The sequence below is a fragment of the Balaenoptera borealis genome, assembly GCF_965194805.1.
Source record: "Balaenoptera borealis genome assembly, chromosome: 6".
NCBI lineage: Eukaryota > Metazoa > Chordata > Mammalia > Artiodactyla > Balaenopteridae > Balaenoptera > Balaenoptera borealis.
In genome coordinates this window covers 57,944,198-57,959,891 of record NC_138863.1, presented here as the reverse complement: position 1 = coordinate 57,959,891, position 15,694 = coordinate 57,944,198, and positions in this window count along the sequence as shown.

Here is a 15,694-nt window from a genome sequence, read left to right as displayed (position 1 = left end):
TACAAGAGACAAAGAAGGACACTATATAATGATCAAGGGATCGATCCAAGAGAAAGGTATAACAATTGTAAATATTTATGCACCCAACATAGGAGCACCTCAATACATAAGGCAAATACTAACAGCCATAAAGGGGGAAATCGACAGTAACACAATCATAGTAGGGGACTTTAACACCCCACTTTCCCTAATGGACAGATCATCCAAAATGAAAATAAATAAGGAAACACAAGCTTTAAATGATACATTAAACAAGATGGACTTAATTGATATTTATAGGACATTCCACCCAAAAACAACAGAATACACATTTTTCTCAAGTGCTCATGGAACATTCTCCAGGATAGATCATATCTTGGGTCACAAATCAAGCCTTGGTAAATTTAAGAAAATTGAAATCGTATCAAGTATCTTTCCGACCACAACGCTATGAGACTAGATATCAATTACAGGAAAAGATCTGTAAAAAATACAAACACATGGAGGCTACACAATACACTACTTAATAACGAAGTGATCACTGAAGAAATCAAAGGGGAAATCAAAAAATACCTAGAAACAAATGACAATGGAGACATGATGACCCAAAACCTATGGGACACAGCAAAAGCAGTGCTAAGAGGGAAGTTTATAGCAATACAAGCCTACCTCAAGAAACAGTAAACATCTCAAATAAACAACCTAACCTTGCACCTGAAGCAATTAGAGAAAGAAGAACAAAAAAACCCCAAAGCTAGCAGGAGGAAAGAAATCATAAAGATCAGATCAGAAATAAATGAAAAAGAAATGAAGGAAACAATAGCAAAAATCAATGAAACTAAAAGCTGATTCTTTGAGAAGATAAACAAAATTGATAAACCATTAGCCAGACTCATCAAGAGAAAAAGGGAGAAGACTCAAATCAATAGAATTAGAAATGAAAAAGGACAAGTAACCACTGACACTGCAGAAATACAAAAGATCATGAGAGATTACTACAGGCAACTCTATGCCAATAAAATGCACAACCTAGAAGAAATGGACAGATTCTTAGAAATGCACAACCTGCCGAGACTGAACCAGGAAGAAATAGAAAATATGAACAGACCAATCACAAGCACTGAAATTGAAACTGTGATTAAAAACCTTCCAACAAACAAAAGCCCAGGACCAGATGGCTTCACAGGTGAATTCTATCAAACATTTACAGAAGAGCTAACACCTATCCTTCTCAAACTCTTCCAAAATATTGCAGAGGGAGGAACACTCCCAAACTCATTCTACGAGGCCACCATCACCCTGATACCAAAACCAGACAAAGATGTCACAAAGAAAGAAAACTACAGGCCAATATCACTGATGAACATAGATGCAAAAATCCTCAACAAAATACTCGCAAACAGAATCCAACAGCACATTAAAAGGATCATACACCATGATCAAGTGGGGTTTATCCCAGGAATGCAAGGATTCTTCAATATATGCAAAGCAATAAACGTGATACATTATATTAACAAATTGAAGGAGAAAAACCATATGATCATCTCAATAGATGCAGAGAAAGCTTTCAACAAAATTCAACACCCATTTATGATAAAAGCCCTCCAGAAAGTAGGCACAGACGGAAATTTCCTCAACATAATAAAGGCCATATATGACAAACCCACAGCCAACATTGTCCTCAATGGTGAAAAACTGAAACCATTTCCACTAAGATCAGGAACAAGACAAGGTTGCCCACTCTCACCACTATTATTCAACATAGTTTTGGAAGTGTTAGCCACAGCAATCAGAGAAGAAAAAGAAATAAAAGGAATCCAAATCGGAAAAGAAGAAGTAAAGCTGTCACTGTTTGCAGATGACATGATACTATACATAGAGAATCCTAAAGATGCTACCAGAAAACTACTAGAGCTAATCAATGAATTTGGTAAAGTAGCAGGATACAAAATTAATGCACAGAAATCTCTTGCATTTCTATACACTAATGACGAAAAATCTGCAAGTGAAATTAAGAAAACACTCCCGTTTACCATTGCAACAAAAAGAATAAAATATCTAGGAATAAACCTACCTAAGGAGACAAAAGACCTGTATGCAGAAAATTATAAGACACTGATGAAAGAAATTAAAGATGATACAAATAGATGGAGAGATATACCATGTTCTTGGATTGGAAGAATCAACATTGTGAAAATGACTCTACTACCCAAAGCAATCTACAGATTCAATGCAATCCCTATCAAACTACCACTGGCATTTTTCACAGAACTAGAACAAAAAATTTCACAATTTGTATGGAAACACAAAAGACCCCGAATAGCCAAAGCAATCTTGAGAACGAAAAATGGAGCTGGGGGAATCAGGCTCCCTGACTTCAGACTATATTACAAAGCTACAGTAATCAAGACAGTTTGGTACTGGCACAAAAACAGAAATATAGATCAATGTAACAGGATAGAAAGCCCAGAGATAAACCCACGCACATATGGTCACCTTATCTTTGATAAAGGAGGCAAGCATATGCACTGGAGAAAAGACAGCCTCTTCAATAAGTAGTGCTGGGAAAACTGGACAGGTACATGTAAAAGTTTGAAATTAGAACACTCCCTGACACCATACACAAAAATAAACTCAAAATGGATTAAAGACCTAAGTGTAAGGCCAGACACTATCAAACTCTTAGAGGAAAACATAGGCAGAACACTCTATGACATAAATCACAGCAAGATCCTTTTTGACCCACCTCCTAGAGAAATGGAAATAAAAACACAAATAAACAAATGGGATGTAATGAAACTTAAAAGCTTTTGCACAGCAAAGGAAACCATAAACAAGACCAAAAGACAACCCTCAGAATGGGAGAAAATATTTGCAAAGGAAGCAACTAACAAAGGATTAATCTCCAAGATTTACAAGCAGCTCATACAGCTCAATAACAAAAAAACAAATAACCCAATCCAAAAATGGGCAGAAGACCTAAATAGACATTTCTCCAAAGAAGATATACTGATTGCCAACAGACACATGAAAGAATGCTCAACATCATTAATCATTAGAGAAATGCAAATCAAAACTACAATGAGATATCATCTCACACCGGTCAGAATGGCCATCATCAAAAAATCTAGAAACAATAAATGCTGAAGAGGGTGTGGAGAAAAGGGAACACTCTTGCACTGTTGGTGGGAATGTAAATTGATACAGCCACTATGGAGAACAGTATGGAGGTTCCTTAAAAAACTACAAATAGAACTACCATACGACCCAGCAATCCCACTCCTGGGCATATACCCTGAGAAAACCATAATTCAGAAAGAGTCATGTACCAAAATGTTCATCGCAGCTCTATTTACAATAGCCAGGACATGGAAGCAACCTAAATGTCCATCGACAGATGAATGGATAAAGAAGATGTGGCACATATATACAATGGAATATTACTCAGCCATAAAAAGAAATGAAACGGAGGTATTTGTAGTGAGGTGGATGGAGTTAGAGTCTCTCATACAGAGTGAAGTAAGTCAGAAGGAGAAAAACAAATACAGTATGCTAACACATATATATGGAATCTAAGGGAAAAAAAAAAAAAAGGTCATGAAGAACCTAGTGGCAAGACGGGAATAAAGAAACAGACCTACTAGAGAAAGGACTTGAGGATATGGGGAGGGGAAGGGGTAATATGTGACAGGGTGAAAGAGTGGCATGGACATATATACACTACCAAATGTAAAATAGATAGCTAGTGGGAAGCAGCCGCATAGCACAGGGAGATCAGCTTGGTGCTTTGTGACCACCTAGAGGGGTGGGATAGGGAGGGTGGGAGGGAGGGAGACACAAGAGGGAAGAGATATGGGAACATATGTATATGTATAACTGATTCACTTTGTTATAAAGCAGAAACTAACACACCATTGTGAAGCAATTATACTCCAATAAAGATGTTTAAAAAAAAAAAAAGAGAAATGGAAATAAAAACAAAAATAAACAAATGGGACCTAATGAAACTTAAAAGCTTTTGCACAGCAAAGGAAACCATAAACAAGACCAAAAGACAACCCTCAGAATGGGAGAAAATACTTGCAAATGAAGCAACTGACAAAGGATTCATCTCCAAAATTTACAAGCAGCTCATGCAGCTCAATATCAAAGAAACAAACAACACAATGCAAAAATGGGCAGAAGACCTAAATAGACATTTCTCCATAGAAGATATATAGACAGCCAACAAACACATGAAAGAATGCTCAACATCCCTAATCATTAGAGAAATACAAATCAAAACTACAATGAGGTATCACCTCACACCAGTCAGAATGGCCATCATCAAAAAATCTACAAACAATAAATGCCGGAGAGGGTGTGGATAAAAGGGAACCCTCTTGCACTGTTGCTGGGAATGTGGATTGATACAGCCACTATGGAGAACAGGATGGAGGTTCCTTAAAAAACTACAAATAGAACTACCATATGACCCAGCAATCCCACTACTGGGCATATACCCTGAGAAAACCATAATTCAAAAAGAGTCATATACCACAATGTTCATTGCGGCCCTATTTACAATAGCCAGGACAAGGAAGCAACCTAAGTGTCCATCGACAGCTGAATGGATAAAGAAGATGTGGCACATATATACAATGGAATATTACTCAGCCATAAAAAGAAATGAAATGGAGGTATTTGTAATGAGGTGGATGGAGTTAGAGTCTGTCATACAGAGTGAAGTAAGTCAGAAAGAGAAAAACAAATACAGTATGCTAACACATATATATGGAATCTAAGGGAAAACAAAAAACAAAAAAAGGCCATGAAGAACCTAGTGGCAAGACGGGAATAAAGACACAGACCTACTAGAGAATGGACTTGAGGATATGGGGAGGGGGAGGGGTGAGATGTGACAGGGTGAGAGAGTGGCATGGACATATATACACTACCAAATGTAAAATAGATAGCTAGTGGGAAGCAGCCGCATAGCACAGGGAGATCAGCTCGGTGCTTTGTGACCACCTAGAGGGGTGGGATGGGGAGGGTGGGAGGGAGGGAGATGCAAGAGGGAAGAGATATGGGAACATATGTATATGTATAACTGATTCACTTTGTTGTGAAGCAGAAACTAACACACCATTGTAAAGCAATTATACTTCAATAAAGATGTTAAAAAAAAAAAGTGACAAAAGTTAGTAGAATAATGAAAGATTGAAAACAAATACACCTTTGACCCTGATTTCCATGACAGACATCTTTGTTGCCTTGATCCCAACTCTGCAGCCTCATATGGGGCCCTGGTTCAGCCCCCTGCCCTACTGCAGGTCCCTCTTGTGCCGCTACATTTTGGCTCACTCTGCACTCACTTGTCTGACATTTAAAGAATTTATAAGGAACTGTGAATAAATAGCCTATTAAGTGACTCATAAAAGTGATTTGTATAAGAATAGATTCTTGTGAGACAAGGGGTGGGGAGTGGCAAATTTTAAGTTTCTTACTCCTGGTTTCAGCTGTGAAGGTCTTGGCAGTTTGGGGATAACCTAGGAAGGCTAGGAAATAACACACCAAACCTAATCAAGACTAGGTCATATTTACACGTCACTGTAGTAAATTCATGATCAGTTGGTCAACTGTAGTTTGTAATGAAAGTTCTAGCTTCCATGTATGTCATGTGCGCCATGTGTGAATGTCAAGGGTTCTCATAGAGGCAGTCAAAAAAAATTGTAAGCAATGCAGTGTAAACTGCATCTAATTCAAATTCAAATATTGTTTCACTGTCCTCATTTTAGAGAATTTTCAATACCACTTCAAGACCTTGTAGCCAAGACTGTTGGTGTTAAGAGAAGGCCATTCCAATGTGCTCCCCAAAGAGCCCACCTGTCACCTTTGCTGAGGAGCCTTGAATGTGAAGAACATAAGAGAAATGTTAACTTATAAAATAAAAAACTCTTAAACAGTGTGGAACTCAGGTGTATAAAAAAGACTGGACTAATCTGGAAGTAGAGTTAATTACCAAAAACCAATCATGACCACTATATTCCAAACTATTTCTTGAGCACACATTTTATTTTTAGCAAGGAAAAAAAGACAGGTGTTCTCATAATAAGAATACTATTTCTCCTAACCATTTGATTTACATTTCCTTTCTTCTTATTGTTTTTTAAACCAACACAGAAAGATCACAAATGTTCCTATTCTGCACAGGGCTCTGCTTTTGCAGCAGAAGCAGGTTTTATGCAAGAGCAAGTATCGCTGTGTGATTGTGTGCTGTAGTGTTTACCTTCGCTGGGGCTGCCTGGCGATTGTCGAGCCAGTTGAAATGATTCATGGGTCTGACAGATGTCTGGTACAGCTGGATGTGTCCTTGATTATCCCAAAAGTCTGGACAGCACTGTCATTCACCATTGCCCAAATTATCTTTGTATTGACTGTGGAACCCTCTGTGACAGTACTGTAATGGCTAATTACCCAGGATACCTTGGGTACTCACTTCATAATGGTTTAGTGGCAAAAGAAAAAGACCATAAGGAAATGAGAAAAAAAAAAAAAACCAATAAATAACATCCTGTTCTTTGCAAAGAACCCGTACTCTAGTGTGATACAGAATATATATTTATTTGATATCATGCAGTTTATGTTAATGAAATCCAGGGCCACAAGAGCAGAAGCATAGATTTCTCATGAAACATATAAGAAGAAAATAAAATGTAAAGAACCTTGACAGTGATAAATTATGGACAACAGAAGGAGCTATTAGCTGTGAGAGAATTGTATGTATAACATACTTGAGAAAGGAATGACAAGTGGCCATTTGCCTGCCTCATATGTTGCAGGGGGAAAAAGAACATGTCTGTTTAGCAAATCACCTACCCAGAAATAGAGAAGAGGGAGGGAGAAAGGAGGAGATTCTTAGTAAAGCTGCCTGAAGGAACAAGAATTGAAAGCTTAGGTTTCATTTTTCCCTATAATACCATAAATTAGCACATTTTGACAAACATAGCTCCCACAAAGCAGATATATATTAGGGGGGGAAAAGATAAGGGAATAGAGGGTACAAAATCCCATTCTGACTTTTAGTGGAGATGATGAGATCCCAGGAGGGCAGACAAAGCAGACTGGGAAGAGCTTTTCACACAAAGAATACAGTAATTTGCCACGTTCTGTCCAGGCTGTGTTTGAATGTCACTCCCGTCTTAATTACCAGACTAAAAAGCTATTCTGTTATTCTGGAATTGCTGCCACAGTTCCTGCAATGCAAGAGAGCAACTGGGAAGAATTGCTCATGGATCATTACTAAGCGAGTAGGTGAGGCAGGCAGCCTCCGAAGAAGAAGGAGCAATGGGGCCATGAAAGGAGAGGAAGGCAGAGGTGCCCTTATGAAGACCCTCACTTGCTCTTGGGTTTTGGAGTGCGTAGAGCCTGGCAGGGTGAAGTGCTTCAGCCTGTACCGAGGTTGGAACCACAGTGCTTCGGCTCTACAAGCCCTTGGTGGGATGAAGTGAAGACTGTCCCATCTCTCTGCTCCCTGGCTGTGTGTCAACCTCATGCCAAGTAATCCATAAAACGTAGGGCATAGCCATTCTGACCTCAAAACCTTGGTTATTGAAATTCTGACTCATTAAATTGTCCTTTTAGCCATGGTAAAGAAGAAAGCCCTTCTCGTTTTGATCTATTGCTGAAAGCATTTCTAAGCCATGTCATTCCACTCTTCTGGGTCTTTCTCAGCTTATTCTTCAATGTTTCAGGGACACCTCGATAATTCTCACTAAGGACCATGGTGGTGGTTTAGGTGAGGAAGGTGTAGGAGTTTGGGCTGAATGTTCCCTTAGTTCTGTGCAGGTGAACATCCGCCAGGGGTGTGGGGGTGCGGGGGGGGGGATCAGATATTGAGTGCGATTGTTTAGATTCAGACTAAGTAAGTCTGTGCCCTATTGTACCCACTGTATCCTTCTCCTTGAAAAAGACTTACAGTAAAAAATTTAGTTACCCATGGACTCTGGTTAGTTGGAGTGATTTTGTATTTAGAAAAGAAGCTTGCTGCATTTCAGAAGCATTTAGGTGATAGGTTTATGTTTCCTTTTCCATCAGGATTTGGGTGTGATCCAGCAATGACACAGTGTACGGAAGAAGAGGAAAATGAAACACAAATCTTTAAGTTCTGTGTCCATCCCAGCTGAACAGCAATGATCTGTCCTTTATATTCACACCACTAAAATGATTAAACAAAGACAAAATTTCCTGATCACATTTAATTGACAATAATTAGGATTTTATTTGGAGGACATGGACACTGACCTAAAAGTATTCTACAAGCAACGTATTGGAATAATTATGTTAAATGCTAGTTAGTCAAGCTTAGTAAAAAAAAAAAAAGTAAATTACTCTTATTTTTCCTCTTCCCTTTTAAAAGAATCTAAGAAAAGGAAGAATTCAAAGCTACATATGCCTGGCTTGTCTTTCACACTGAGGTGATATTCAACATGACAAAAGTTGCTAGAATGGCTAATTCTAGGTATAATGCAAAGTTTGTCTTAAAGGTATTTTTCAAAAGGTAATAATAGTATCAGACTCCTGAAACCCCTGATTACATGAATAGGATTTAAATAAGAAATGAAAGCAGGGTCTGAAAATAAAGCAGGTGGCCAAAGCTTGAAGAGGTGCATATCTATTGTAAGCAGACAATAGAAATTATGTTACGTTGGATTTTTTTTTTTTACGATTTTTTTTTTCAATGTTTTTATTGAATTTGTTGCAATATTGCTTCTGTTTCATGTTTTGGTTCTGTGGCCCCGAGGCATGTGGGATCTTAGCTCCCTGACTAGGGGTCAAACCCACACCCGCTGCATCGGAAGGCAAAGTCTTAACCACTGGACCACCAGGGAAGTACCTGTTACATTGGATTTTAGTTAATTAAGTGTATTAAAAACACACCATGTAGTCATATAATTGTTTATGCTTTTCCTTACGAATGTAATGCATAACTTAAAATTAAAAGCATGATCTTTTAAAATGCCTTCAGTTTTAATTGCTCTGAAAGATTGAAAATTTCAAAATTGAAACCAGAAAAAGAGAAAACATACTTACATATTGTTATGAAATAAGAGTATTATCTTATGAAGGCAATTGTAAAAATGTACATTGATAATTGTCTGTCTAGACCTAATTGCTGTGGCGGTAATAAGCCCACATGTTTTATTCACTCACTAACTAACTCTGTGACAATGACGGACCAAAATTCTAAAAGGGGAGGAAAAACATCCCAAAAGAAAGAAAAGAAAAAAGGCAGTTCTGCATCCTGACTTAACGATTTGCCATTTTAAGAGCTGAAAGCAATTCCTGGGTGTAATTATTATTAGTTACATTAAAAATTAAAAACCTGTGGCACAGAAAAATCTAGGAGCTGCAAACTTAGATGCTTACAGGGGCCAGGCAGGAACGTAATGGGCAGGTAGGGATGTGGCAAACTGGAGTGTGTCTAAACTGAAGCAGGCACTCTACCAATTGTTGTCATGTGGGAATGCAGGCCAAGTTTTGCCAGATCTCTTACATTTTCAGAAAGCCTGAAAATCCAGATATTAAGAGATGACGAGTCCCTGAGGCCTCATAAGCTCCTAGCCTGCATGGGTTTGCCGAGCATTGAAGACAGCTGGGCTGAGGGGGACCTAATGCATCATTCTGGTTATTCAATAAATGGTAAGAGACATAAAGAGTAGAATACTGTTGGACATTGGGTAATACATGGCTGATTACAACATTGTGCTTACATGTTTATAGTTTAATTCAGTTAATAGCACTTTCTCCTATATTATATTGCTTAATTCACATAGTCCGAGATAAAGGTCCTTCTGCCCCTCCCATTTATAGGTTCCTCCTCTCACACTGGCCTCTGCCTCGTCTTCTCGTCTTCTTTCCACCTCCTCTTCTTCTGCAGGACTCAACTCATCCTTCAGGGCTCAGAGAAGACCCCTAACACCACTCTAACTAGGCTGGGACCTTGTGCCATGTCCCCTGGACCAACCCGCCCCAGATACCATGTACCACTATCAAAATTAAGAATATGTAATTTTTATTGTCTGTCTTCCCTACTAGACACTAACCTCCGTGAGGACAAAGAACTACATCAGCACCTACCTCAATGTCCAGTATGCACTTGTTGAATTAATGTTTATAGGAAAAGAGACATTTGAATGAGTCACAAAAATTTTATATATGTATCCAGAGATTATTCTTGTTATTCAAAATCGTCTCTGGAGAGTCTAAATGAGAGCTATTCCTTTATCTACTGTCAAGTGACTTGTCACTCATTTCTGAGAATTCTTCTGAAGTTTCTCTTCTGAGTTGAGGACTCAATTTTTCTGGGGTTCTTGTTTCTCTTTTTCTGATATGTATAAATAATGGAGGTTTGCTAATGCCCATTTACAAGTGCTCTGCTTCATCCAGACAATTGGATGAAGAACGGATGGGCAATGCTAATTGAGAAGACTGTAAAAATGGCTGCAAATCATTTCCCTCCCTTTATCCATGCCCTTGAATAGTCCCCTCATACATGGCTTGGCTACGTGACTTGTTTTGGCCAATGTGACAATTCAAATATGATACAATCAGAGACTTGGGTATTAGGACATATTCTTTCTTGCTGTTCTTGGAAACCCTGTGGCCACCAGCCACCAGCCTATGAATAAGCCTGGGCTAGCCTGCTGAGGACATGTGGGCCAGTTACTTTCATTACTCCAGCTGCAGCCTACAGACAAACATGTGAGTGAGGTCATCCTAGACTAACCAGTCTCCAGGTGACCTGCCATCTGGGTTCAGTTGTATGAGTACACCCAGGTGAACCCAACAGGACATCTGCCCAGTTGAGCCCAGCCTCTATTGCTGGCCCACAGTATTGTGAGTTAATAAGTGATTGTTGTTTTAAGCTACAAAGTTTTGGGATGGTTTGTTGTACAGCAGAAACTAACAGATACACTAGACTAGAAATCTGAATATCAATTCTCCCTTCCCCCAAACCCACACATGCACTGTCACTATTAGCTTCAGTAAAGCAGAAACCATTAAACATGGGAGAGCAGCCTATCAGAGACAGGGAATGTGGCTGGAAGGGACAGAGTTCCCCCTATTCTCCCAATAGCATCTCTTCAGATTCATTAACACCAGAGTGTGGGCAGCAGATCTGAAAGGCAGGGAGGAGGAGGAAGAAGAGAGTAGGTGGTGGTGACAGCCAAGCTGCTGGGAAAGCTTATACAGATAAAAAGAAAGAATCCACTGTACTGGCATTATATCACAATATCCTTATTATATTTAAGAAATCCAGGCAAAGTTTCTAGCCTCTAAAGGCTAAAGAATGAAGCTGAGCAAATATGGGGACTATGCAGTGTATCATTTTAATAGAGAGAAAACACACACATTAGATGTGTAAGCTTGCCTTTGTTTAAGGCCTTTAAGCCTTTCTTAGCATTTTTAGGAAAATGCGTTGGAAGTAACAATTTGTTACTTTCTAAAATGCTGTTCTGGAATTTTTAGTATGTTTTTGTGCTGAATCTTGATATAGTAATTTACAAAAGCAAGAACCACGTGAAATGCAGTATGTTGTTTCAGAGTTGGGGTAGGATAGGGTGGGTGTTTACTGAATGCTTGTTATTTGCCAGGACCTTATCTCATTTAATCCTTGCAACCACCCTATAAAGTATCTGTACCACCCTGTAAAGTATCTTTAGCGTTATTAAACAGATGAAGAAACTGAGGTACCAAGAGGCTAAGTAACTTGGCCAAGGGCACACAATAGCTAGTAAGGTTATAAGTTACAGATATAGACATCAAATCTGAACCCACTGGTTTGTTGCCCTGGCAAGAATACAGTAGTTTTATCATCAGTAATAATAATGATTATTTTTAATCAAGCCCTTATTATATAACATTTTAAATTAATAAAATAATAGCTGAAAATTGAGAGTATATATGCCAACAATGTTCTAAGAATTTTACATATAATAAGTAAATTATCACTAAAACCCTATGAAGTAGGTACATTTGTCTCCATTTAAAAATTTTTTTCATTTGTTTTGTCTCCATTTTTGAGACAATGAAACTGAAGCACAAAGAGGTTAAATAATTTGCCCAAAGTTGCATTTTGCCTTTTGCCTTGCCTTTTCATAGCTTCTGGTTTTTGGCATTCCTTGGCTTGTGGTAGCATAACTCCTATCTCTGCCTCCCTCTTCACATGGCTTTCTTCCTTCTGTGTGTGTCTGTGTCCAAATTTTCTCTTTTTATAAGCACACCAGTCATATTGGGTTCAGGGCCAAACTCTAATCCAGTATGACCTCATCTTAACTGACATCTGCAAAGACCCTATTCCAAATAAGGTAACATTCATGGGTTCCAGGTGGACATGAATTCTGGGGGGGAACTATTCAACCCAGTATAAATATTTTAAGAATTTAAAATGTGTTGTTACCTACAGGGCCAAACATAAGAGGAGGCAGGATTGAGCACATGTGGTCAAGGCTGGGAAGGGTCTCACCCATGCCCAACAACACAGCAGCCCCAAACTCCTTTAGGAATAGGCTTGATTTTTAATTTCAAACACCTATAAAGGCAAAACATGGTAGATCCTATCAGTTGTTATATCTTACTGTGAATTAATTTCTCTCCTCTGAGAGCGAATTTGCATGAGGGATGTGGAAAAAAGCACACAAGCTAAAGTAAGTAAGTAGGACGTTGGAGGGAAATGCCACTGGACAAGAAAAAGAGGCACAGTTGCCAGATGCAGAAAGTATGGATGGATCCATGCCAAGATCAAAGAGAGAATAACCTTGGAACAAGAGGCAGCTGGAAGAAGAGACCTTTCTGTTGGTCATTGGTAGAGGCATCTGATTACAGGCACCAAGACCTACCACTTACCAAGGGATGGTATAAAGGCAAAGTCTCTGTAGATGTTACAGAAAATTCAAGAAAGCCACTTGGAATGAGTACAGTAGATCAGGAGCCTAAGGCAGGATGTGAATCTTAAGAAATGCATAGGGTTTCCTAGGAAAGATGCCATGTATTTTCCTATTTTTTCCTACTCTAACATGAGGCACCCAGTGAAAGTTCTGCCTTACTAGCAGATCAGACACTAATGCGCTTGGGAAGTCAAAGAGGAATGTGAAATAATCCTGCCTGAAGCTCTCCCAGCCAGGGTGAAGAATCTAAACATAGTCACCATACCCTGGGGGCAGTGCCATGGCTCGGAAGCTACAAGGAGATGAAGGAGGGCTTGACTGGCCCTGAGGTGGAGGCTGGGAGAGGCACCTTCCCTTGGTTGGTGGTCTCTGCAGGTCTCTCCAGGCCACCTCTGGGAGACATCAGGGGATGACAGAAAGGACATTGGTGAGGAGTTGGGTTAGCTGTGTGGCCTTGTGTGAGTTACTTAAACTGAGTTTCTCCACTAAAAAAATTAAATGAAAATATTCATGCAACACCGCCCTTCTGGGCACATAGTACCTGCTCAAAAATTGTTGTTCTCTTTCACTTTCCTTGATCATGGAGTTTATTCTTCACATAAATCTGTTCTGTGAGCTACATTACTTTAGCTGAGTTCAGAAATGTTAATCTTAATCATAACTTTGTTTGTTTTGTAAAAACTCTTATTCATCAGGGCCTCAACTTTCATTATGATTTTAATTTAAGGACATCAATTGGGTACTTGGCAGAGGTAGAGTAAAATATGTTGCTAAATCCGTGCTGCTAGGATTTAAATTTTGATAAATGCATAGCTTTTATGTTCTCAGTTCAATTTTGCTCTGCTATGTATTGTAGAATTTTTGAAAAAACAAATGTTCTGTTTTAAAGGAAAATTTCTCCTTTGCATTTGGATATTTTTGTACAAGGGAATGGGGTAGGGCAGTGGGTGCAGACTATGAAACAATCCCGGAGGTAAATTTGGTGATACTGTTAATGAAGAGTTTAAAAATGCTAATTAAGCTCTTTATTTAACCACTTGCAACTTTCCTCAGGATGGTTACAATACCAATGATTAAAAGTTGCAAAGGTATTGTAAACTTCTCTGGGTGATATTTTTTTCAATAATGCAAATGATTTCTCCAGCTCTTGTGGCATCATTTAAAAATGAATTTTGATTACTTCTAAGCTTGTAAAAAATGGAATTGTAAATGTGCTCATTTCCCACAACGAAGGGGGACAGGGAAGGTAAAGAGCAAAAGAATACATCACATTTCTAAGTAAGCAGTCACAAAAGACCTTTAAATAACTCAACTTCCTACCATATTTTATTATCTTCTCTCAGTTTTACAGCATTATCTACCATAGAAATGCAGGGAGATTTGTAAAACACTATAGCATTTAAGTCATTACATTTTATAGCTAATTTCTAATGTGGATTTGATTTTTTACGAGCAGAAAAAAGAATCTAATTTGCATTAGTGACAGTAACTAGAGAAATTTAACACCTGGCCCTGGTTGTACCAGAAATTGAATATTAGGTACTTGGGTGCTAAAAACCCATTCAGATCTTCAAGGGGGATTTTTCATTTATTTATGCACTGCTCTCATGTTTATCATTATAAAACTGTTCATATTATGGTGGAGGAAAGCTCACTGCCTGCAAAAATCCCGGATATACATTTTTCATCCTCTGCAAGAGAGACAGAATTATTTACCCATTAGTAAGAACATACCCTGAAAAAAGCACCACCATTCCACGCATGTAAAATAATATAACAGCAGCACTGCGTGAAAAACTTTGACTCCTGCTGGCCTTTCCCATCTCCGCCCCCCGTCAACTTCTAGTTTCTCAAGTCTCCCTTTATTTTCTCTTCCCCACTTCCCCTCCCCCAGCCCCCTCCATGCCTGTCGCTGTTTCCCCGTTAGAAGCTTGAGTGCAGTGTATCCAAGCAAAATTAAACCTCTGCTAAGAAGATCACATTGTTGTTACAAGAACAATCCATATGTTTATAAAGTGTAGAAAATTAGGAACTGCAAAAGAGAAGAAGCTGGTGTTAAATGATATGGGAAGTGACACTTTACATAGCCAGTTACAATTAACACATTGATGGCATTTTGCTGGCTCCTTGCAGTGATAATGCTGTTGTCAAATGTGTTTAGTGCACCAAATCTCCTGGAGCCTTCAGCCAGGCAGCGAGCTTTTGACAGATTGAAGGTTCGGAGATAGGCTATCATGACAGATGGAAACTGGCACCGATGTTCAGCTTTCGCCGATCACAGGGGACCTGCCCCCCTTATTCTGCAGGGCTCGGCTCTGCAACCTTCCCCCTTCTGATGAAAGCAGGGGATGGCATTGTTAAATAGTGCATCTGTGTGAGTTAGACTCCTCTGATGAAAGCATAAGGCAGACGCGCTGTGAAGCAAAAGACAGCCTCTGCTCTAACTGCATTTTAGATAGACTTGAGGAAGACCCTAGGGAGGTGGGAGAAACTTTGGTAAATTTCAGACAAAAACAGAAAAAAGACCTCCCATTAGTTTCTTCTCCTCAAAGAATATAAAAATACACCTCTGATAATAAAAGTCTCAATTAATGACTTTCATTAATAGTTCCCCAAGCTAGCACTCTTTATGGAGATGTGTAGATGTGGTTTTCTTCTCTTACTATCATCATTTCCTTGATATTAATCAATTAATTTCCAAACAATCCAAAGAAATCTGTAAGGAGGTGCTCAGGGGCAGTTGTGAATAGCTGACTTGTTGGAAACTAATTCAATTACTCCAAGAC